Consider the following 24,231-nt stretch of genomic DNA (forward strand, 5'->3'; position numbering starts at 1 on the left):
ATACACACCACCTCCCTCACCTCTTCACCTAATGTAATTTCAATTTATACTTGACACTCCAGATTTAAAAGTCATTGCATCGAGGAAGTCTTCCATGCCCCCCACCACCCCAGCCTGGGTCAACTCTCCTATTAAATGACCCCCTTGTCTCTGATATGACCCCTTTGAAGCCCTCACCCCATCTGTGATAATTTGATTATCATCTTCCCTTCTATAGTCTTACACTTGTTCCATTTTCCTCTGCATTCCCAGAGCCAGGGCTGGCTGGGCTCAGCGTCAGCCACAGGGATTGCAGATCCTCGATAAACATGTGATGAGTGGATGAAAGAATTGGTAAGTGGACACAGAGGCTGAATCAACACCACCTCGGGGATCTCCATCTCAAACTCAGAGCTAAGTATGCATAGGCACTACTTTAAGCTCTCCCAGGCCCTCTGCTAAGGGAACACTCTGTCCTTCCCACTTTCCCTCTCCTTTCCCCTCCTAAATCAAGTTTGGTGACTCTGGGTGGCACAGCCTACCTCAGTCAAGCCTGCAGGCTTTGTCCAGAGGGCCCTATTTGCCTGGAATTAGAAGGAGGCGTCTTGCCATCTATAACTCCTTTTGCGGCCTCCAACAATCCTTCTGTCAGAGACTTGCTAATGCTTTGACTTTCTTTTCCCTTCGTCTCCATCCAATATTTAATAAGCTGCCAGAGTCTGTGGCTACTCAGAGCTCGTCTAAGTCTCCCTGGGGCACAAAACTATGTAAATTGCCTGCTGGGATTTATAAAGAAAGATGTCCCAGAGCCAAACCCATTAGGGCGCACATCACAGGCCAGCTCCGTGGGTCAGATCAGATGCCTCTGTGACAGGTGCATGCCACACACCTGGGCCTCCCGAGGTCAAGCCCCACATCTGAACTGGGCTGCAAAATGACCCTCCACATCCAAGGAATCCTTTCCAATCTGCTGACCATAAACTCAGACCAACACGAAAGAGAGAGAAGGTTTTGGCACAAAGTGTCCTCAGTCTTGCTGCTTGAGGAGAGAGTCACGGTCCAGAGCTGAGGTCAAAATATATTTAGCCAGGAGCAGTGAAACATTTTAAGTGGAAAAATGTCAACTAGGCTGACTAATCATCTCAACAGGCAACAAGGGAAGAGGGGGAAATGAAGCAGAGTGAGGGCTAAGCAAGAAAACATCCACAAAAACATCAAACACCCTGTCCCAACACACCAGGGAGCAGGAGGGGGACTAGCAGAGAAAACGGCATGGGAGGAAAGAAACTGCAGCAGGGGAGCGGTAAGTGGGGTGCAGGAGGGGCTGCCAGCTTCCGCACTGAGACACGCCCCCTGCAGCCCTGACTCCCAGCAGGCATCTTGTAAGAAGGTCTGCTGTGCTGAGACCACCATCAGGCCCCACGCTGACCAGGAAATGACCAGCAGATACTACAGCAGCGGTCCCCTGGCAGAGCTACATGGCCCCAGTGAGAGACAGTTGCTGGCATCCTGGCCCCACCCCATGCAGACCCTTCCTGACTCTCGTCCCCATGAGCAGTGGTGACTCAGAAGGTGAACCCCCTCCTGGAGGGTCCAGTCTCCCCTCCAGATGGTCTCCCCCTTATAATCCTGCTTCATCCTCTTTTATATCCTGTCTGATGAGGGTTTCCCAGATGGCTCAGTAGTAAAGAATCTGCTCGCCTGTGCAGGAGACGCAAGAGATGTGGGTTTGATCCCTGGGTGAGGGGGATCCTTGGAGGAGGAAATGGTAATCCACCCCAGTATTCTTGTCTGGAAAATTCCATGGACAGAGGAGCCTGGTGGGCTACAGTCCACGGGCTCACAAAGAGTCAGACACGACTGTGTGACTGAGCATGAGCACATGCTCTGTCTGATGAACAAGAACAAGCCCCAGATATCCACGTTTTAAAAACCAAGTACCCCTGCCGCCTATAATAAAACTCTGTAACACCCTGACAAGGACAATAACTGGCTTTACTCAAACGTGTTCTCGGTACGTCTGACACCACCCTCTCCACACAGCTCCAACACACCCCCATGCCTTTCCACAGGCTACTTTTGCTCCAGTGCCTCCCCCAGCCCTACCTACTGAACCCTTACTTGGCCTTCACCTCCTCCATGGAACTCTTTCCAACTTTTCTACCTACCTTCCCCTCTCCCTCCCTCCCTTTATTCCCGCTCTTTTCATATTATAGCACCATAGAGACCTGGAATGAAACCAGAAGGGGTGCTCTTCGTGGAGGCGAAGACAGAGTCTCAGTGCCCCATAAACCCCTGGGCCAAGTTCAATCACTGCTTGGCACTCAGACGACGCTGAAGTGCTTGTGGAATGAACGGGTGCCTGCACAAACGAACAGACCCTAAACACCACCAGGGTGTTCATGCTGCTGTGGGTGAGAACTTATGCACTGGTGCTTTTAAGTCAGGAGTGAACCCCGATGGTGCTTAATTTTTAAAAATTATTATTGCAGACCGACCTGACAACAATGAAAAACACAGACTAGAGCAGTATGAAATATGATGGGGAAGAAAATGACATTGATTTTTAACCCTGGGAATGCTATTCAAAATGGCACAGCTGATGGCCATCAGGCCATCCAGGTCCCCAGAACTCCACATGCCCACCTGGATCATTTTTCAGAGAATCTTCCCCTTCCCCTCACCTAATCCAGTCATCTGGACTTGGATGGCATTGAGTCCTTCCCCAGCCTCAGGGACCCCAACGACCTTCTCTTGCCAACAAGTGTTTGAGGAAGCAGGCACAGAAATGTGGGAGCAGGAGAGACCTGGGCCGGGATTCAGGGTCTGTCACTCCCTGGCAGTGCAACGTCTAAAAAGTTACTTCACTTCTCTGAGCCTCAGTTTCCACATCTGGAAAATGGGTGGACTTTTACCTACCTGAGGGATTGTTTGGAGAATGACAAGACAGATGATGGTCATTAACAGACACAGTACAGTGTCTGACATTGAGTGGACAATGGACACAGTCAATTTCCCTTCTCTTCCTCTGTATTAGGTATTTCTCTCTGTCTTCTTCACTGGCCAGTCTGCACGTCCCCCATGAAAAACTTCACTCAGTACCCACTTGGACCAAGGAGAAGCAGTTGACACAGATAACCCTTGGCAGCCCCTCCCTTCTGGCTGCCACAGTTTCTCACACCTGAGAACCCATTTCCTGCCTCTGCTCACTGATCCTCCTTTGAGAGCACTGCTTTCTTCTTCCTTCATTCACTTATAAGCTATTATGCATTCAACAAGTACTGAGCAGAAACCCCTACATGCAGGCACAGTGGTAAGGAGGTGAATAAACTCCTGCTGTCACTGACCAATGGAGTTTCCCCAACTGCATGTGCTCCAACCTGGGAAAAGAGTGTGGGAATGAGGGCAAGGCTCTGATACCTCCTTTAGGACTCAGCTCAGACACTGTGTTGGCTCCCAGGGGTTCCCAAGGCTGCCATAACAAACTCTACCAACTCAGCAGGTTCTAACAACAGAAATTTGTTCTCCCGCGTTCTGGAGGCTAGAAATCCAAAATCAAGGTATCGGCAGGGCTGGGCTCCCTCTGAAGGCTCTAAGAAGAATCTTGCCTCATCTCTTCCAGCTTCTAGGGGCTCCTGGAAAACACTGCCATTCCTTGGCCGGTAGCTGAATTGCTCCAATCTCTGCCTCCATCATCACACAACATTCTCTGCATGTCCTCCTCTGTCTCTTATTGGACTTGGGGCTTACCCTAACTCGTATGATCGCATCTTGATCCTTACCTTATTACGTCTGCAAAGACCCTACTTCAACCAAGGTCACATTCTGAGGTTCTGAGTTGTCATGAATTTGGGGAGGAGGCATTATCTATCCCATGTAGACAACATCTCTCCCCAGAAGGCATCTTGCTGACCTGCACCATCCTTGGTCCCAGGCTGGGCCACCACGACAGACACCTCCTCATCTTCCCTTTTCATCCGGGGCATCTCATGGGTGGGGACCATGTCTGAGAAGGTACTCAGTAAATGTGTATTGAACTGAACTAAACCATTTCACTGGAGAAGGAAATGGCAACACACTCCAGTATTCTTGCCTGGAGAATCCCATGGACAGAGGAGCCTGGTGGACCGCAGTCCATGGGGTCAAAGAGTTGGACACGACTGAGCGACTAAACCACCACCAAACCACTTCATAGGGACTGCTGCTGCTAAGTCACTTCAGTTGTGTGCGACTCTTTTCGACCCCATAGACAGCAGCCCACCAGGCTCCCCTGTCCCTGGGATTCTCCAGGCAAGAACATTGGAGTGGGTTGCCATCATAGGGACTAGCAACTCTTTAATGAACTCCACGGTCAATGTATACAAGATATAGCTTTCGAGCAGCTTCCCAAAATCCCAAGGTGAGCAACGTTTGCCAAATGCCTATCAAGGAGGAGTTAGAGTCCGTGAAGAGAAGCCCAGAATCAGGCACGAGAAATGATCTAAGAGAACTCATCTGTTAGCACAATGTCACCACCATGTCCTTTTCTCCATCTAGCCAACATAAGCCTTTGGGATGACGTCTTGAGAGGCTGCACGTTAACACAGAAGCCAATGCCGAGGGGGCTGGAGGGAGGGGTCTGGTTTCTGAAATGTCAGCTCTCATGCAATCTTATAGGAATTCTAGTCTTCCATTCAAACACCATATCATTCTTTTCTTGCAGGGAGTTTGGGTTTTGTTTTCCCTAAAGATACCCATGAGTCTCTTTTGTTCTTCATTTTACTTATTTGATTTAATTAGGATTCCAGGGCCTGTGGTCCAGAAATCCCCAGTGATGCTCCCAGAACAAGTTGATGGTCCAGAAAATGGTGATTTGAGGACAGAGATTCAAGAATCCCAAGTGTTTGTAAGTTAGGAGGATGCAAGCACAAGAGCCTAGTCCTATTCAAAATTGGAGGCTGTTTCTGCATTTCCCCCCAAAAACCCTCTGGCTCTCCTTACGTTCAGAGACCAGAGGCCACCCCAGGGCAACTGCAAAATCAAAACCCTTGGAGACAGCCTGGAAGTGAGGCAATGTGGAGACATCTATTCTCAAGATAAGACTGAGGAGAAAATAGTAGAATTCACTAGCAGAGCCTCTGAGACACTTATCTTTGGTGAAGTGTTGGAGAAGAAAACAGAATTAATCCCCACTTTGGCTATAGATGTGTTTGACTTAACTTATCTGCAGGGCAAAACTAAGAATGCTCGTGGTTGAGAGGGCCCAGATAATTCTCCACTTGAGACTGAGACCACCAGGGTCTGTGCACACAGGTGTAACAATTGCTTTTTACTTGATAAGCTGTATCCAACTCTTTTGAGATCCCACAACTGTAGCCTGCCAGGCTCCTCTATCCATGGGATTATCCAGGGAAGAATACTGGAGTGGGTTACCATTTCCTTCTCCAGGGTATCTTCCCAGACCAGGGATCGAACCAACATCTCCTCCATTAGCAGGCAGATTCTTTACCTGTTGAGCCATCAGGGAAGCCGGTATAACAATTAGCCTTCAGAAAATGTTTGCTGACTGAAGTAATCCACGAATGACAATGACTAACATTTCCTGCCCCCTTACTAAGCACTGTACCCACATTACCTGGCTCAGGTATCACAAGACTCTTCCAGATTCTCCTCAGCACCTTCCTGAAACCCTTTATCAAATACCTTCTGGAATTTCCCTGGCAGTCCAGTGGTTAAGACTCTGTACTTCCAATGCAGGGGATAAGGGTTCGATCCCTGGGCAGGGAACTAAGATCTTGCATGCTGCAAAGCCAAAAAAAGAAAAAAAATCAACTGTCTAAAATAAAATACAGCCTCCACCCCACCCACTGCATTATTCTTTCTCACCCCTTTTGTCTTTATTTCATACCTTTAATCATAACTATTTATTGTTTAATTTGTTTTTGTGACTTTATTTAGCTGATGCCCTCACCCAAATGGAAGTCCCATGAGGACGGAGAACAGGGTTGCCTTGGCCACATCTGTCTCCTTGGTTCCTGACACAGAGAAGGTAACCAACACAGGTTTGCTCAACAAATGAATACTCAACCCCTCCAGAGGAGGGCTGCAGGAAGACTACTCTGCGGGCAGCCAGGGGAAGGATGGAGGAATCCAGAGAGTTTAGATGCGCTGCTATTCCCATCCCACGATGAGCTACAGCTGTTAATAGAACAGCAAGGACTTAGGAAACAAGGAAACAGAATCCACAGGGAGCTGGACACTAACTGATGCACAAAGGGGAGGAGGTGGGGAGCAAAGAAGAGAGAGAGCACGCAGTTGCTAGCTTGACTGACTCTCAGGATGACTGTGCCATCAGCAGAGAAGTGCAGGACAAAGGCAAAGGGAGGTTCGCCTTGGGGCTGCTAGCCAGGAGGTGAGAACCCAGAGACAGGAACTGAGGTCTCCCATGTCCAGAGCAGTGTCCCCTGCACCCCGGAGTTGGCACAGCCCTGTGGATCTGTAATCTTGCCTACAGTCTGTCTGGGGCTTCCCAGGTGGTGCAGTAGTGAAGAATCTGCCTGCCAATACAGGAGATGAAAGAGAGGCAGGCTCGGTCCCAGGTTGTGAAGATCCCCTGTAGAAGGAATTGGCAACCCACTCCAGTATTCTTGCCTGGAGAATCCCATGGACAGAGGAGCCTGGTGGGTTACTGTCCAAGGGGAATTACAAAAAGTTGGACACTATTGAAGTGACTGAGCACATAGCCTATCTCCCCCACTAGGTCTTAGGGACCCATCTCAGAACCCCCTTTTGAGACTTTCCAGTCCCCACTCCAGTACTCTTGCCTGGAAAATCCCATGGATGGAGGAGCCTGGTAGGCTGCAGCCCACGGGGTCACTAGAGTCGGACACGACTGAGTGGCTTCACTTTCATGCATTGGAGAAGGAAATGGCAACCCACTCCAGTGTTCTTGCCTGGAGAATCCCAGGGACGGGAAGCCTTGTTGGCTGCCATCTATGGGGTCGTACAGAGTCGGACACGACTAAAGTGACGCAGCAGCAGCAGTCGCCACTGAAAACACCTCTAACAGTGGTTTGCGTGGTGACCTTTCGAGTCTGCAGAGGAGGCTATATGGCAGTTTCTGAATGGACAACAGCACAGAGGGAGCCAAAGTGCCTGGCTGTGTGACCCCGAGAAAATTAACCAACCTCTCTGTTTCTCAGTTTCCTCCTCTCTAAATTAGGGATTATGATAACACGTGCCTCCTCATAGAGTTTTTGCGAGGATTAACTGAATTAATATACATAACTGCTATCTGTGGGTTGGCCGTTAATACCATTTCTGCTATTAAACATAATGCATTACAAAGAGCCATCTGTAGCTATATGGCCTTGGGGACATCTCTTAACCTCTCTGAGCATCAGGATCCCCTGTGGTAAAGTGGAGATGAGGATGCTATCTCACTGTAGTGGTTTGAATCATGGCCCCAAAACATAAAACCTTATTTGGAAAAAAAAGAGATCTTTGCAAATGCGGTTATATAAAGGATCTCAGGATGAGATAATCCCGGATTAACTAGGCAGATCATAAATCAAATGGCAAGTGTCCTTTAAGAGAAAGGGTGAGGGAGATTTGAGGCACAGAGGCAAAGATGAAGGCAGAGACTGGAGTTACGCAGCCCACAAGCCATGAAACGCCTGAAGCCATCAGAAACCCGAAGAGGCAAGGAAGAGTCCTTCCTCATCTAAAGCCTCTAGGAGGGGAGCAACCCTGCCAATACCTTGATTTGGGGCTTCTGGACTCCAGAACTTGAGATAATGCATTTCTATTGTTTCAGACCATGGGATTGTTATAGCACCCACAGAAAAGCAGTAACTCCTTCATAGGATTCCTGCAAGAATTAGAAGAGATAACATCCATAAGGGCTGCCCTGGTGGTGCTAGGGGTAAAGAATCTGCCTGCCAATGCAGGAAATGGGTAAGGAAGATCCCCTGGAGAAGGAAATGGTAACCCATTGCAGTATTCTTGCCTGGAGAATCAGACAGAGGAGCCCGGCGGGCTACAGTCCATGGGGTTGCAAAAGAGTCGAACAGGACTTAGCGACTAAACAGCAACAACATTGTTATAATTTACCTCCCTTCCCTGGACCTTTGTCTCCCCACCTGTAAAATCAGAATTTACATGCAATAAAGGTGTCCAAGTTTTTGCTACCTTCTGCCAGCTCCTTCACCCTTCAGCTCCCTCACATGGCAAGTTGGGACCATGTTATAATAATTCCTTTTCTCTCTCTTTCTACCTCTGTCCATCATCTCCAAGATCCGTGATGGACAATGTCCCCAGTGAACAGTCTTCATATCTCTATATCCATCACGGAGGATGGTGAGCACTTGCCTTTATCCCCATCTTCAAACTGGAGGTGATGATGAGGTCACAGAATCCTGAGCAGTCACCCTCCAGATCTTCCAGTCTGAAAGAAGACCCCGGGCAAGCTACTCAACCCCACTAGGACATGACTGCCCAAATTATATTTTCGGAATGATAATATCCTCCTCCTTCTCAGGGCTTGATGAGGAGGAAGCACTTAAGGTGACCATATAAATGTCGAAGGCAAAAATAATATGGTGGAGGTAATAACACATAGAGAAGTAAAAATGTGCAGTGACATTAAGAATGTCAATGCCATTTGAAATATAAATATACAGTGACTCTGTAAATGACGATGATAGCAGAAAGGACGAGAAGAAGGAGATGGTGATGCTTCATGGGTGTACTGGATGGGAATCTGTCGCCAGACTATGCAAAGGGGCTCCCCCTAACGACTCTCCCTGGCTCCATTCTCTCCTCTCGTCACTCTTGCCCTGCCACCAGGAGTCAGGATTGGAACGACACTCCTAGCAGAAGTGGGGAAACAATGGATTCATTTATTTTTCAAAAAATAAAGCTGGCCTGCGAGCTACGGAGTCGCGACGGACCATGGAGAACAGCGACAAGGAAGGCATCGCCAAGCGCTGCGTCCACCTGCGCCCTGATGCCCTGGCCGACCCCGCCCTCGTCTCGCTGCACCTTCTGCCCTGCGGGGTCTGGGTTACCACCCCACCCCCACCCCCCACCCCCGCTCCGTGGGGCGCTTCTTCAGCCCAGCCATCCATCCGCCAGGGTCTTGATGCACTGGAAGTGTCGTTTCGGGGCCGTAGTCTACGTGCCGAGGAGGTGGTGGTGCTGCCCGGCTTCGTGGGATATGCGATGACAGAAGAGAAGGCAGAGGTGTTGGGGAGGCAGGATGACCACAGCGAGAGGAGCAGGAACTGGTGGAAACCCCGGAGGCACTGGAGCGGGACTTTGATGGCTTGATTGGGACCTCGACCGCTTGCTTGGAGCCACAGCCAGTTTCAGCAGCTTCACCCTGTGGGGCCTGGAATCTCTCCCTGGTCCGGAAGCCAAAGTGCGTGGGCGCCTAACCTGGTGCACCCTAGCTGCAGCGATTCATGTACAGGTACCCGAAGACTGAGAACCAGAGCTTGAAATTGAAAGCCACCGATCCCTTCACCCCAATAAACCCCTTCTTCAGTGTGGAGCCAGAGTCCCTCAGGCAATAAAGGAGCTCTTCACAGAAAAATCAATCAATCAATCTGACCTGATCACTCCCTTTCTTAAATCTCTTGCATGGTTAGGAAGAAAGTCAAACTCCACTTCCATACCCAGACTCTGATGCTGGGAGGGATTGGGGGCAGGAGGAGAAGGGAACGACAGAGGATGAGATGGCTGGATGGCATCACTGACTCGATGGACGTGAGTTTGAGTGAACTCTGGGAGTTGGTGATGGACAGGGAGGCCTGGCATGCTGCAATTCATGGGGCCGCAAAGAGTCGGACACGACTGAGTGACTGAACTGAACTGAACTGAACTGAAAGGTCCTTTGTATGTGGAAGAATAAACAGCCTCTACTTGTTTAGGTAACAAATAACATGATAGCAGAGGGCCCACCCAAGAGGCACTCAGCCAATACTAATTTCCTTGATGCCCCCACACTTCCTATTCTCTTCAACAGGGCAGAAAGAGAACTCTCTTATTTGCCTATTAACAAACAGTGTTTAGCTATTAGCTGCAGTTGACTAAATCTCAGATTGTTGGACACTGGTTCCCCATCCTATGGCCTGTGGGGACACAGTGACCTGCTTTTTCACTCTAAGGCCTCAGTCCCAGCGAATGTGGTCAAAGTCTTAGATTCTCAAGAAATTTTTAAGGAAATATTTTTACCCTCAAAATTGCTTCCATCTTTTCACCTAGAATGTTGATTTATTTTATTATTCACTGACTGAAAATTCATGAAATTTTGTGGTTAGAGTAAAAATGTCACACACAGTTCCATATGTCCATGCAGTGGGGCTGAGAAAATCTGACAATGAAAAAAACCACCATTTCTTCCTCTAGAGTTTAAGGGCCTCCAGTCTCTCTCTTTCTTTTTTTTTTTTTTGCTTATAATATTTATTGCCTTAATCAGCAACATTGCTTTAAAAACTATAAATAGATACAAGACTCTATAAATAAGGATAATGGTCAAAGCACTGTATTTTCTTAAATTAGTTTCAAAATTCAAATTCTCAAATGCAAATGTAATATTTTGGAGTCATGGAGCTAAAAGGGGGCCTGAGAAACCAATTGTTCCAAATCAGACAGGCAACATGGAGAAATGGAAACAATGCTGGGTTCCATGAGGCACAGGACTTTGGGCAGATCACTTAACAACAAAGTCCTGGCCTGTAAAATGGGTGAATCTCATCTGCTCAACACTCCTGAGAAAACTGTGATAGTAAGTAGAAAAGTTGACCATGCTCTAGTGGCCAGGGATAAATACTCTCCACCTTCTTCATCTCTCTGGGCTCAAGGCCCATTTGGCTTGGGGAAGCAAGAGTAAAGAGATAATTAGAGAAAGTCATTGAACACATGTATGTAAGCAGTATTCAGATTTAGAAACAGGATACGATAGTACCCCAGAAGGCCCCTACATACCTCTTTCCAGGCATTAGACTCTCTGGGGGCAGCCACTATCTTCATTTCCAACACCTCATTTTATTTGGACCTGTTTATGATGTTCGTGTACATGGAACTAGACAGTTGAACCTTTGGTATGGCTTCTGCTCAACACTGTTTGTGAAATTCATTCTCATTGTTATGTGTTGTTATAATTTGCTTACACTTGTTCCCTGTAGTTCAATTACATAACAATATCACATTCATGTATCTGTTTTACTCTTGATGAGCATTTGGGGCTATTATGGACATTCGTGTGCGTATCCTTTGGCAAATATATGTGTGCCTATCTGTTGAGTGTATATCTAGGAATGAAATCACTGGGTCATGGGGTATATATATAAGTTCAGCTTTAGAGATACAGCCAATTAGTTTCCCAATTATTGTATTCATACCAATCTCTCCCCCCATAACCAGTGTGTGAGAGTTCCAGTTGCTCCATATCTCAACAGTTGATATTGTCTGTCTTTTTAATTTTAGCCATTTTGGTGGGTTGGAAGTGGCATCATATTGCAGAATGATATTTTTAAGGTGTAAACTGGGTTATGTTACTCCACCAATAGTTTCGCTTTGCATGCAGAATAAAACCTAACTCTTCAGCTTGACCTATAAGGCCTTGGTTACCTCTGACTTTCTCATTGACCTCTCCCTCTACTCACTATTCCTCCACTCCACCAGGTTCTTTCTAGTCTTTGGATATGCCATGGTCATTCCCAGCTCAGGTCCTTCATATATTCTGTTTCTTCTGTCTAGAATGTTTTCTTTCAAATCAAACCATGAATGACTCTGCCTGGCTCATTCATACATTCAACAAATATTATGGAGTGATTATCAGATTTCTTATCAAATGTCACCTCCCTCCAAATATCCTTCCCTGATCACCATCAAGTGAGTCAAGATTACTCCACACCACAACCACCACGCCACGTTCACTCTCTAGACCCTTATAGCTAAGTCACTTCAGTCGTGTCCGACTCTTTGTGACCCTATAGACCATAGCCTTCCAGGCTCCTCTGTCCATGCGATTTTCCAGGTGAGAATAATGGTATGGGTTGCCATGCCCTCCTTCAGGGTATCTTCCCTACCCAGGGATTGAACCTGCGATTCTTATGTCTCCTGCATTGGGAGGCAAGTTCTTTACTACTAGCGCCACCTGGACCTTATCTTGCTTCATTTTCCTCGCAGCACTTATCACTACCTCCCATTTCCTCTTTTAAGATTTTGGCCTTATCACACAAGAATATAAACTAAGGGCAGATACAATCAGTGTATCTTCAACTAGAACAATGTACACAGTAGGTATACAATAAATAGTTATTGGATGAATAGAGAATAAAAGGGAAGGAATTCAGATAGCCTTCTCAAGGATAACAGAATACTAAAGCTAATGGAGTCTCTCCTATGTTTTTCTGTCTTGCCTCACACCATCATCCCACTTGACTGACAAAAATGAAGCTCAGAAAGATAAAGTGAATTGGCCAAATCAGCAGCAAAAATGGGGTTTGAATCCAAACTCATGATTTCAAGTTCTAGTACACTATTCTGCCTATAAAAACAGGGGACAAAATCTGATCGCATTTGAATGAGTCTCTAATTATTGAATGCTGGACATGAGGAACTGCTTCAACCTGGAGAAGTCCTCTCTCGTACCATAAAGGTTGACAACACATCAAGAGACTATGACACAGGAATCACCTCTGGTTTTTCCCCAGATCATCTCTGTCCTTGGTGCAGAGGAAGAGGATAATATTGGGAGGATAAATATAGATGAGGGTAGCTCTGAGTCTCCCATTCTCTCAAGAAAGGTACATAAACCATCTTGGCAGGAGCAATTTTACTGGGCTCCAAGGGCCTGAGATCTACCAGGAGATCATGCCCTACCGGGTGAGGGCCCTGTCTCATATGCTTAGTTTGGGTGAGAATCAGTGTGTACCACAATGTGATCCTCCGTGGCCAGTTGCATAATTGGATATGTAATCAGTACCTTCAAGAACTTAAGCCAAAAACACTCCTGACACCACTTCGATCTTGCTGAATCACCTCCAAACCCCATGACTGGGTGATTCATTGGTCTCCTCTGGGATCATGACTATCAGGTGCTGACCCAGAAATGAGAACTAAAGTCATAAGGAGAAAGATCCACTAGCTGGAACTCTGGTTTTTCCAGTGCTTCAACCTACTACTCCCTGAATCTCCAAGCAGTGATGAAGACCATGTTGGTCCATCCTTATAATCTAAATAAATAGAAAAAGATAACCAGAGACCAAGTAGATAGGATAGGGAGCTAACAATTGAGGAAAAGTCAACTTGGGATGACAAAAAACATACAAATCAACAACCTTCTATCACAATTCCAAAATCCAAAAATCTCTGAAAACCTAAACTGTTTTGTTTTGTTGCTTCTTTGTTTTGTACATTTGCAGCAAATTCATTTGGCAGCAAATCATGACAACAAAAACTGACATGAGACTATTTTTAGGGGCTGAATCTATACTGTGTTCCAATGCCTGTGTTCATGATTAATTGATCCAGGGGTTGACAACTGACCCAAGTGGAGTACAGCAGAAAGTCTTCAAAGATGGCCACCATCTATTCCTTTCCTCCTCCTGTGAATTTGCTACTCCTTACATCCAGATAAGTCTATTTTCACCTATGCTTGAATCTGGGTTAATCTTAGTGAATTTTTCAACCAAAGATTATGGCAGAAGTGATGCTATCTGACATCAAAGTCTAGGTCAGAAGAAGCTTTGCAGCTTCAATCTTAGTCCTTTGGAACATTTGCTCTTGGAACTCCACTGCTACACTGTAGGGATATCAAGCAGCCCCCATAAAGAGGCTCACATGGGGAGAAAGTGAGGTCTCCCCATTGATGGGCTGACTGAGCTCCCAGCTGACAACCAGGAACCACCTGCCAGCCATGTGAATGCACCATGTTGGGAGTAGATCTTTCAGCAGCACCAGCTGTTGCTGCATGAGCTACACATCTGAGCCCTGCCCAAATTCCTGACCTGTAAATCATGAGATGAAACAAAATTATTGTCTGAAGTCACTACGTTTTGGGATAATTTGTTGTTCAGCAACAGATCACTCAAACGTGAAGCTAACCATAGTCTCTCTCTCTCTCTCCCAGGAATTTGAAATTTCAATTGGGGTTAAACAGATATTGGAAGTTTTAGGAGCTGAGTCTCATTAAAAGCAACCCTTGGTGTGCATTAGAATCACATGGAAAAGCTGTGTGACATGTATAAAGTTCTAGGCTACCACCCTTCTCCCAAATTTCTAACCTAGTCAGATTGGGTAGAACTTAGGAATATTTTCAGCAAACATTTTAAGCAAGCATCCCAGCTGATTCTGACATCATGGATTAAGAGTATGATTTGGATAAACAACTTAGAGAACCAGCACACACACATTCCCACTTAGACTTTCCCTCCCCCTGGGTCCCCAGATTAGCCTCGACTCAAGCCCCTGACAATCAGTGCTAGTTATTTGTGGCCTAAAAACAGGTTGGATCTCAAGGTCATGTGTATTGACAAAAGCCTATGTCAATTAAAAAAAAAAAAAACTCAGTAGAGGAGATGGTGGTGCTTGAATGCTCATTAACCCACAGTTCCCTCTAAATTGAATTTGAAGACTTAATCATCTTCCTAATTTTAGAATCCTAAAATATCTAGGATTGTGAGATTAAAGGCCTCTTTAAACTGCAATGTGAAATGCTATATATATTTTTTTTCTCCAAAAGGCAGAGCTCAGCAGCCACCTTGGGGATTCTTCTGGGTTATATCACAGACAACAGGATCCTCTCAGTAAGACAGGCCGGCTGTGACAGCCATTATCTGCAGACAGAATTTTCAAAGGGCTGGTCAGTGTGCGTGAACTCTGGCTGAGGCAATTGCTTTGGGGAAAGATTTTCTTTGAGGAGTTCAGATAGGAGAGATGATTTACAGGCACTGGACTCCCACAGCCCTGCTCTAGTCAGACATGAATCGGGTCAAGGGCTGTGCGTTCTTTCCTATTTGAAGGTTTATTTGAGAACAAGAAAAAGAGGGAAAAAAAATCTCTGCAAGTTAAATTCGTGGACTATTCTTTTCCCACAGCCAGTCCAAAGAGGCAAATACTGTGTAAATGGACATTCGATAAGTCTCAAAGTGACAAGCCTGGAGTTTTCAAATATGGGGTCAATGTTAGCAAACTTGGCAAGCAGGTGACATTTACTTCAGCAACCTTCTCCCAACTCTGTGTTTGGTATTACCTCTCCTTGCTTTATCCTCTGTCTTCAAATTGCCCTTCTGTTCCTCCACTGTTCCCCACACTTAGTTTCCCCACCTAGAGGTGACTTCTTTAGGAAATAACTGAAGCTCCAGCAGTGTCTTCCTCTCCCTTCTTCCATCAGCCCACCTCCTCCATCAAAACAACTTTCTCATATCCATACCCTCTGGACCCTCCCCATGCCTCACCAATCTGATGATTCATCCTTTTGGCAGCTCTAATAGAAGAGAATTTTTATTACTATCCTTCACATTTTGGTTTTGCAATTTATAGGGACCTCACAGAAGCAATCCCTTGGGAGTAAACTAGTAGTTAAAGCTTCAGGCTCACTGCAGTGAGGTGATAGGGAGACACTGTACACTGTTGATTCTATACATAAAACAGATAACTAATGAGAACCTACTATATAGCAGAGGGAACTCCACTCAATGCTCTGTGGTGACCTAAATGGGAAGTAAATCCAAAAAAAAGAGGGAATGTATGTAAACATATAGCTGATTCACTTTGCTGTCAGCAGAAACCAGCACAACATTGTAAAGCAACCATACTCCAATAAAAACTAATCAAAAAGAAGATATGGTGCAATATAGAAGATATAAAGAAAATATATACACACACACAGTGGAATACCACTCAGCAGTTAAAAAGGACGGAATTTTGCCATGTGCAGCGCCATGGATGGACTTGGAGGGTATTATGCTGAGTGAAATAAGTCAGACAGAGAAGGACAAATACTTCTCTTTGTATGACATCACTTATCTGTGAAATCTAGGAAATACAACTAACTAGTGAATCTAACAAAAAAGAAGCAGACTCACAGATACAGAGAACAAAGTAGTGGTTACCAGTAGGGAGAGGGAGGGAGAAGGGGAAAGATAGGAGTAGGGGAATAAGAGCTACAAATTATTAGGTATCAAATAAGCTACAAGGGTACATTGTATAACACGGGGACTATAGCCAGTATTTTATAATAACTATGAATGGAGTATAACCTTTAAAATTTTGAATTATATTATATGCCTATAACATATAATATTTACAACAACTATATATGTGTCAATTAAAAAAAAAAAAAGACTTTGAAGGGAAAAAAGGGCAATGTATGATTCCTTCTCTGTACTAAGCCAGCTCAGAGGCTCAGGGAGTTGCAGGGTCCTGGGTACTGAAGAAAGGAGAGTTCATTCTTAATGAGGGTATAATTGAGTATGTCCAGACTTTTGGAGTAAAAATGACCTTTCCTGTAACTTAGAATCTATTTATTCTTCCCTATGCAAATTTAAAAAACTTCTTTTTTAAATCTGGAAAATAAAACCCACTCAAAAAATTAAATTTCAAGAAATGGAAACCTGAGACTCACCCTCCCAAGGTTCTACTGGCTGATTCCATGGCATGTTTTTGTGCGTGGTTTACACTCAAGGCACATCACCACCCTCAGCCCTGCATGGAAGAAAGGGGACACTGATCAGTTCCTCTGACCAAAGCTAATTTTCTAACTTGTCTACCTTAGACCCCAAGACTTCCTCCATGACACTCTTTTCACATAAAAAAAAAAAAAATCCAGACAAGAAATCAGAGCTGACTTCTAACCCAGGTTCTGCTGCTCACTATGGGGTTTTGAACTTAACAGAAAAATGAAGACTCCAAAACTTGGAAATTCTCTTCACCTTAAAATATCTAGGATTCCAAGATTGAAGGTCTCTGTTTAAAATATGAATTAATTCTCTGAAAAGACAGACACATTCATTGTGTATCGCCTACTCCCCCTTACAGATTTCCCTGGTGGCTCAGACGGTAAAGAATCCACCCACAGTGCAGGAGACCCAGTTCAATCCCTGGGTCAGGAAGATCCCTTGAAGAAGGGATTAGCTACCCACTCCAGTATTCTGGCTTGGAGAATTCCACAGGCAGAGGAGCCTATAGAACAGCTAATATTTGCCCGTTTCACTGCTGTGGAACCCAAGGTTAAGTAATGTGCCCAAGGACATATGGTTAGATAGCAAAGATTGAAGCCAGACAATCAGACACCAAAGACCAAGATCTTAACCAGTGTACAAAGCAAACTTATCTTAGTCCAGTCTCCCATAAATAAAAGTGTGTTACTGCTCAGTGTATTAAGATGGATAAAGCTAAAGGGGATTTGAGCTATGATCCAGGCTGTTGACAGATCCTGAGATCATTCTGACAGCAGCTCGGAGTGACAGAGGGGTGAATGTTTTTGGAGTGACAGTCCTGTCCCCAGAGCTTTTCAGGCCCCCAAAGAAAACCTTCTCTGTGTCCCTGATGTTCTTAAAAAGCACAGCAGACCAATTTCAACCATCCTGGACAAATGGTGGCCACCATCCCCCAGCCTGTGGAACGGCACCCTGACCCTCCCCTGGAAAATGCTTCTGGCCCTTTTCTGAGATGGGAAACTGGAATGAAAAGGAGGCAGGGAGGAGAGGTGAGGAGTGGAAAAAAACAAACAAAAACTAGTGTCCACATCTGTAAAACGCAGAGAGAAGCTGGACGAATGAGAGAACGTATTTCCACAAATGGAACCCAAACACGTTTCACACACTCTCTCGGCCTGACAAAGGATTAGCTGCTAAAGGCCACAACTGCGGGTACCACACTCTGTTTACAAAGCTCCTCCGCCCTGCATGGAGACGTGACTTTCCGTGTCCTCACTGAAGGGCTGGTTGTCTGGTTACCTGAGCTGCCTCAACCCAAACAATTCTCAGAGTCTCTAGGACAGGAGTCAAGGAACAAGGCCTGGAGCCAGGTTGTCCACACAGGTTCACCGTCAGCTGAGCTACGTGTGTCTTCAAGAGTTTTCCGTATGCTTCAGAAAAGTCAGTGTCATGAAAGGTGAAAAAAGGTTGAGGAACTGCTCTTGATTAGAGGAGATAAAAGAAGCATGACGACTATGATCCTCCATTGCATTTTGGACCAGAGCAGGGGGAGGGATGGATATTACCATAAAGGATAAAATTGGACCAACTGACAATATTTGAATATGAAGTGTGTGTTAGCTAACAGTGTTTTACCCTAAAGCTAAATCTGATTAGGCCAGATACTGTTAAAAAAATTTTTTTTGACCCACAACTTGTAGCCACTTGCCCAGGAAACCAACCTTTTATCTACAATAAACAGCCCAGGTAGCAGCCTGTTATAAGTCAGACTTGTAGAAAGCCAGATTGCTCTCTCTAGTAACAATGCAGGATGCCAAACAATAATTCAGTAACAATTGGTCCCAAATGGCCAGGACTTGATTAATAAGGGACACCTTCCTAATGCTTGTTCCTGCTCCCAACTTAGGATCAACTAGAGAAATTCAATCATGCACCCCTAACCAATCATGTGGATCCCCCACTTCTAGTTAGCCCACCTCCAGCATCCCCTTGTCAACAGCCTCCAATCAGGGTATACTTGAAGCCTTCCTTTTTCCCCACTATAAAGCTTTCCCATTCCTCTGCTTGCCTTTGCACCTCTGCCAAAATTCAAGTGATGTTAACCAACTCTCTTGCTATAGTAAGCTCAGCATAAATAGCCTTTGATATTTTTCATTTGGTGGGTCTTGGTTTATTTCCACAGTTCTGCAATTACATGAGAGAATGTCCTTACTCATGGGAAATATCAATGAAGAGTTTAGGAGTAAAAGGTTTTCTGAATGATTCAGAAAAATTCATATACATATATATATAGAGAGAGTGATAAAGCAAATGTGGTTGCAAATTAACAATTAGTAAATCTGGATGAATGGCAAGAAACTTCTTTGTAATCTCCTTGCAACTCTTTTCTAAGTTTGTAATTATCTCCAAATAAAAGAATTTTTTTTGAAGTGTCCCCAGCTAATTGCTTATACTGAGCAGACAGACCACACCTGTTCAATAGATGATGGACTTATGTCTTGTCTGTGGTTCTCCCCTTACACAACCACAAAGGCAGAAGCCAGAGGCTCTCTCGAACCCACCCCTGAAGAGCAATCCCATCGTCCCCACACCCACACTTTCCTAACCCTCTCTGGCATTTATCTGTTTGGATCACTGGCTGCATGGAGAACCAGAGTGATCTTGGAGTCCCTTCTTCCCTGGGCCATGGGGCACAGAAGCAGCAAGATACTCTTCTCATTGTCAGCCCTCACAGACCCTGGGGCTCGTGATGCAAATGGCTCGTGAACTAAGGATTGCAAGGATGTTTGGAGATTGGCCATCAATTTCTTAAACTGAGTTCTTGGAACTGGCTGAACTTAACTATTATCTTCCAAAGCTGCTGTAGATGACTGTTTCCTCATCTTACCTTCTTCTTCTTCTCTCATGCAACATATTGTGGCCCCCTCTTCTTTATTAGGGTTTCCCTGGTAGCTCAGATGGTAAAAAGGATCTGCCTGCAATGCAGGAGACCTGGGTTCCATCCCTGGATCCGGAAGATCCCCTGTAGGAGGGCATGGCAACCCACTCCAGTATTCTTGCCTAGAGAATCCCATGGACAGGGGAGCCTGGTGGGCTACAGTCCAGAGGGCCGCACTCTTATCCCTTCACCCACTGGTTCCTAAACTTTGCTACCAGTGGAATCATCTGAGGAGCTTTAAAACATACTGATGCGGGATACTGTGTCCCAGAAATTCTTATTCAATTGTTCCAAGATGAGGTCTGAGGTTTAGGGCTTTTGTTGTGTTTCTTTTGATTTTTTAAGTTCCCTAGAAGATTCTAAGGTCTCAGCCAAGATTGAGAACCACTACCTTAATGCACTGTCAAAGCTCTTCTCTCCCAGACTTCCCACCCTTCTGATTACTCTGGGGTGATTTCTGATCATTTCCTCAGGCCTCACTGAAGCTCCCACATAGGGGGAACTTCCCTGAAGTGGTTAGAATTCACTTGGCCTTTCTTTGAAAATCTTTCCACAACAATGAATTAAAGAAAGATGAGACACATGAAAACCTGCTCTGGTCAATAACAATCAAAAGGAACCATCATCATTTCCTATAAATAAACTCACCCCAGCATATATTTACAGGACAAAACCCCCAGCGGTGGAACAGCACACAGCACACGTCCCCTTGTGACTGCACAAACTGCCACAAGGCAGAAAACAACAGACAGTCCGTCCAGATGTAGATACAAGATACTGACGGTACGTGGGGCAGAGCGATGATGCAAGTGCATCAGATTTACAGCAGCAGGTGGTGGCCCTGCCTAGCAGGCGTCTACATGGTCATCCGACCTCTCAGTCACAGGAAAGAGAGAACAAGAAGGTCCAGCACCAGGGAGTCTGTTAAAAGATCTGCAGTTTGGATTCAAAACAGAGGGGTCTGGAAGATGCTGGGAAAGTATGTACTTGTACAGTTTTCAGTCCAGATATTTGCAGAATTATGAAGAGGGCTTCTAAAAATGACTTGTCTCTCTCCTGTCCCTGGCTTGGTCCAATTAAATGAGTCCCTGTAGGTAGGCTATCCCAGGTGGCGCTAGTGGTAAAGAATCTCCCTGCCAATGCAGGAGACACAAGAGACATGGGTTCGATCCCTGGGTCGGGAAGATTCCCTTGGAGAAGGAAATGGCAACCCACTCCAGTATTCTTGCCTGGACAATCCCATTGGCAGAGGAGCCTGGGAGGTTCATAGGGTTTGCAAAGAGTTGGACACGACTGAAGTGACTTAGCATGTGGGTAGGGCTCAGACACTGGTATTTGGGGAATTTCAGGGTTGTTTTTTTTTTTTTTTTTTTTTGGTTGTACTATGCAACTTGCAGGCAGTTTGTGGGATTTTAGTTCCCCAATTAGGGATCGAACCCAAGCCCTCAGCAGTGAGAGCGAGGAGTCCCAACTGCTGGACCACTAGGGAATTCTCAGCACTGATATTTTTTAAAGCTCCCCAGATAGTCTAGGGTGCTGCCACTTGACTTTGAGTGTCACCTCCACAAGGAATCCTCTTGCCTCACCATCCAGGCAGGACCCTGGGCTCCCAGCCCCCTCAATGGCTCTGCAGTCTCATCATTTCTCCTACAGCCATCCCCTTAGCACTGCTGTCTCTTCTCACACTCCTGCTCCTGTTACACACATGTACGCATATATGCACACTCATAAACACTCACAGTAACACAGACTCTCACACACAGGGACCCAGAGAACAAACCTCTCAGCAAGTCCATGTGAGTCATAAGAGGCTCTTGCATGTGAGTTGTTCTCTTAACTACACTGTGAGCTTCCGGAAGTAACTGTGTCTTCTCACCCTGTGAGGGTCCCCACAGCATCTAGCAGAGTCCCAGGCTCCAGGAACTTTAAGTGCTAAATGTCCAAAGGGTCCACTGATCCCTTTAGCCAAAACTATCAGTGGACAATTCACCTCCTTGAGCCCCAGACTTGGTATCCTGAAGTAGACTCACACGGCTACTGAATATTCCATACCCTAGCCTGGGTTTGTGTTTTGGCTCCAATGCTTATGAACTCTGTGGCCTTCAGCTCAACCTGTTCTCTAGGCCTCAGCTTCTGTAGCAGCCAAATGACAACAAGAATGGTAATCCACTCTTGGCTGGGAAATCCCATGGATAGAGGAGCCTGGTAGGCTACAGTCCATGGGGTCACAAAGAGTTGGACATGACTTAGCAACTAAATGACAGTAATTTTTTAGAGTAGCTTTGGACTCACAGCAAAATTGATTAGAAAACATGGACAGTTCCCAAAAACATAGATAGTTCTCTCCTCCCCACAAACTCCCCAATTATGAATGTTTCCCAACAAAGTAGTACATTCATAATAATTAATTAATTTTTGACACATGATTATCACGCAAAGTTCATAAATTGTGTTACAGTCTGATTTTGCTGTTACGTATTACTACCCACATCATAGCATTGTTAGATAATACTACAATAAAGTACTTTGCAATTACATGCATGCTAAGTTGCTTCAGTCGTGTCTGACTCTTTGCAACCCCATGACCATAATCCACCAGGCTCCTCTGTCCATGGGATTCTCCAAGCAAGAATACTGGAGTGGGTTGCCGTTTCTTTCTCCAGGGGACCTTCCTGATCCAGGGATCAAACCCACATCTCTTGCATCAGCAGGCAGGTTCTTTACCACTGGAGCCACCAAAGTGTCTGGCAGATAGAAAACACTCAATGAATGTTTCGATGAATGATTTCAGTAGTCACATCTACAGACCAAAGTTTGCTCTGAAATGATCCTTAAAGCCCAACTTGAGTGTGTGTAGCGTCTTCTCTAAACAAGGACAACCGCAAAAACGGTCTCCAGATGGTACAATGCCTAGCGCCGGTGTCCTCTCTGGGTGACTCTGCAGCTTGGGCTCTGACAATTTTCAGTTTAAAACAGCTACCCAGGAAGTGCCAATCCATGGCTCATCTCTTTCATTCTTCCCCTGTAAGGGAGTACAGAGCAAGTGGCAAAAATGTTTGAGATTAATCCTAGAAATTGGACCAGTCTCATAGATGCTGGGTTTCCCTGATGGCTCAGCAGGTGAAGAATCCTCCTGCAACGCAGGAGACCCAAGAGATGCAGGTTCAATTCCTGAGTTGGGAAGATTCCTGGGAGAAGAAAATGGCAACCCACTCCAGTTTTCTTGCCTGGAAAATTCCATGGACAGAGGAGCCTGGTGGGCTACAGTCCATGGGGTTGCAAAGAGTCAGACTGAGCAATTAAGCATGCATGCATGCTTAATCAGCCACAAGGCATGGGGTGGGGAGGTGGGGGTGAGGAGGTTAAGTGTGAATGACCTCAGAATCACCGGCAGAACTTGTTACATAGACAAGGGGTGAGTTCCACTGTCAGAGACTCTGATTCCAGAGGTCTGACTCAGTGGTTCTTCCAAACAACAGTCCAGGTGATTCTGGGGCAGGTAATTCGGATAATTGTTGAGACATTGATCTTGTAGACTAAACGAAGGGGGTTGTGAAGGAATGTGGTTCTGATGTCAGACACTTCAAGTTTGAATCAGTTACCTAATCTGTGAGTCTTAGTTTTGTCATTTGTAAGAGTAATAAAACCCATTTCGCAGGATTATTATGAGTGTCAAATGCCTGGCATTCCCACAAGGGAATCTATAAGATGGGAAGAGGAGGCCTGTTGGGCAAACACATAAAAGTATCAGGCTTCAGAATCCAGGTGCAGGATGTATCTTGAAGACATGTGGGCTCTTTCCAAGCTTCTCTCTAGTTGTGGCAAGGGTTTAGTTGTCCCACAGCATGTGAGATCTTAGTTCGCCCAAACAGCAATTGTACCAGTGCCCCCCTGCACTGGATTCTTAACCACTGGACCACCAAGTAAGTCCCTCCTCTTGTGTTTTTTTAAGATGGTACATATAGGAAGGGGGCTTCCCAGGTGACTCAGTGGTAAAGAACCCGCCTGCCAAGGCAGGAGACACAGGCTCAATCCCTGGGTCTGGAAGATCCCCTGGCGAAGGGCATGGCTACCCACTCCAGTATTCTTGCCTGGAGAATTCCATGGACAGAGTAGCCTGGTGGACCACAGTCCATAGGGTCACAGAGAGTCTGACACAACTGAGCATGCACATAGATATATATGACAACGAATATGTGCTATGAAGGGAATCATCCAGAATGAAGAAGAAAATGTGACGGTGCAGAAGGAAGAGGAAATAATTAGGAAGGCTAAGTGCTAGAGAGAGTGGTGGGAGCTGGACTCAGTGTGTCTGGGTCTTGCCAGGGAGCAAGGACCACAGAGGGTTGGAGCAGAGGGGAACAATTGTTGGGAGCTTTGTAGACTTGGCAGTGAAAGAAGAGGAAGTTCTCCTCTAATTATTTCTGTTTTCTCCATGAAAGTGAGAATGAGGGCGGAGATGGGAGAGATTGGAGAAGACAGGTGGTGAAATCACCCTTTGGGAGAATGGGACAAAAATTGACCAGAGAAATAGAGTTGAAAGGCTGTGTGTGTCTGAGAGCCCTCTTAAAAACGATGGTCCCTAATTTGAAGTGAGGTTACTCAACATTACTGAGTGCTCTTCTCCAGCCTTATTCAGCTCACTTGGTGTACAAGTCAAGAAGA

The 24,231-nt window shown here is 45.7% G+C and overlaps 1 pseudogene; it reads left to right on the plus strand.

Moving 5' to 3' along the window:
* Nucleotides 1–8,910: 8,910 nt before the first annotated feature.
* On the plus strand, nt 8,911–9,676 carry LOC113903939 (annotated as a pseudogene).
* The last annotated feature ends 14,555 nt before the right edge of the window (nt 9,677–24,231 follow it).

Source organism: Bos indicus x Bos taurus, chromosome 14 (assembly GCF_003369695.1).
Source record: "Bos indicus x Bos taurus breed Angus x Brahman F1 hybrid chromosome 14, Bos_hybrid_MaternalHap_v2.0, whole genome shotgun sequence".
NCBI lineage: Eukaryota > Metazoa > Chordata > Mammalia > Artiodactyla > Bovidae > Bos > Bos indicus x Bos taurus.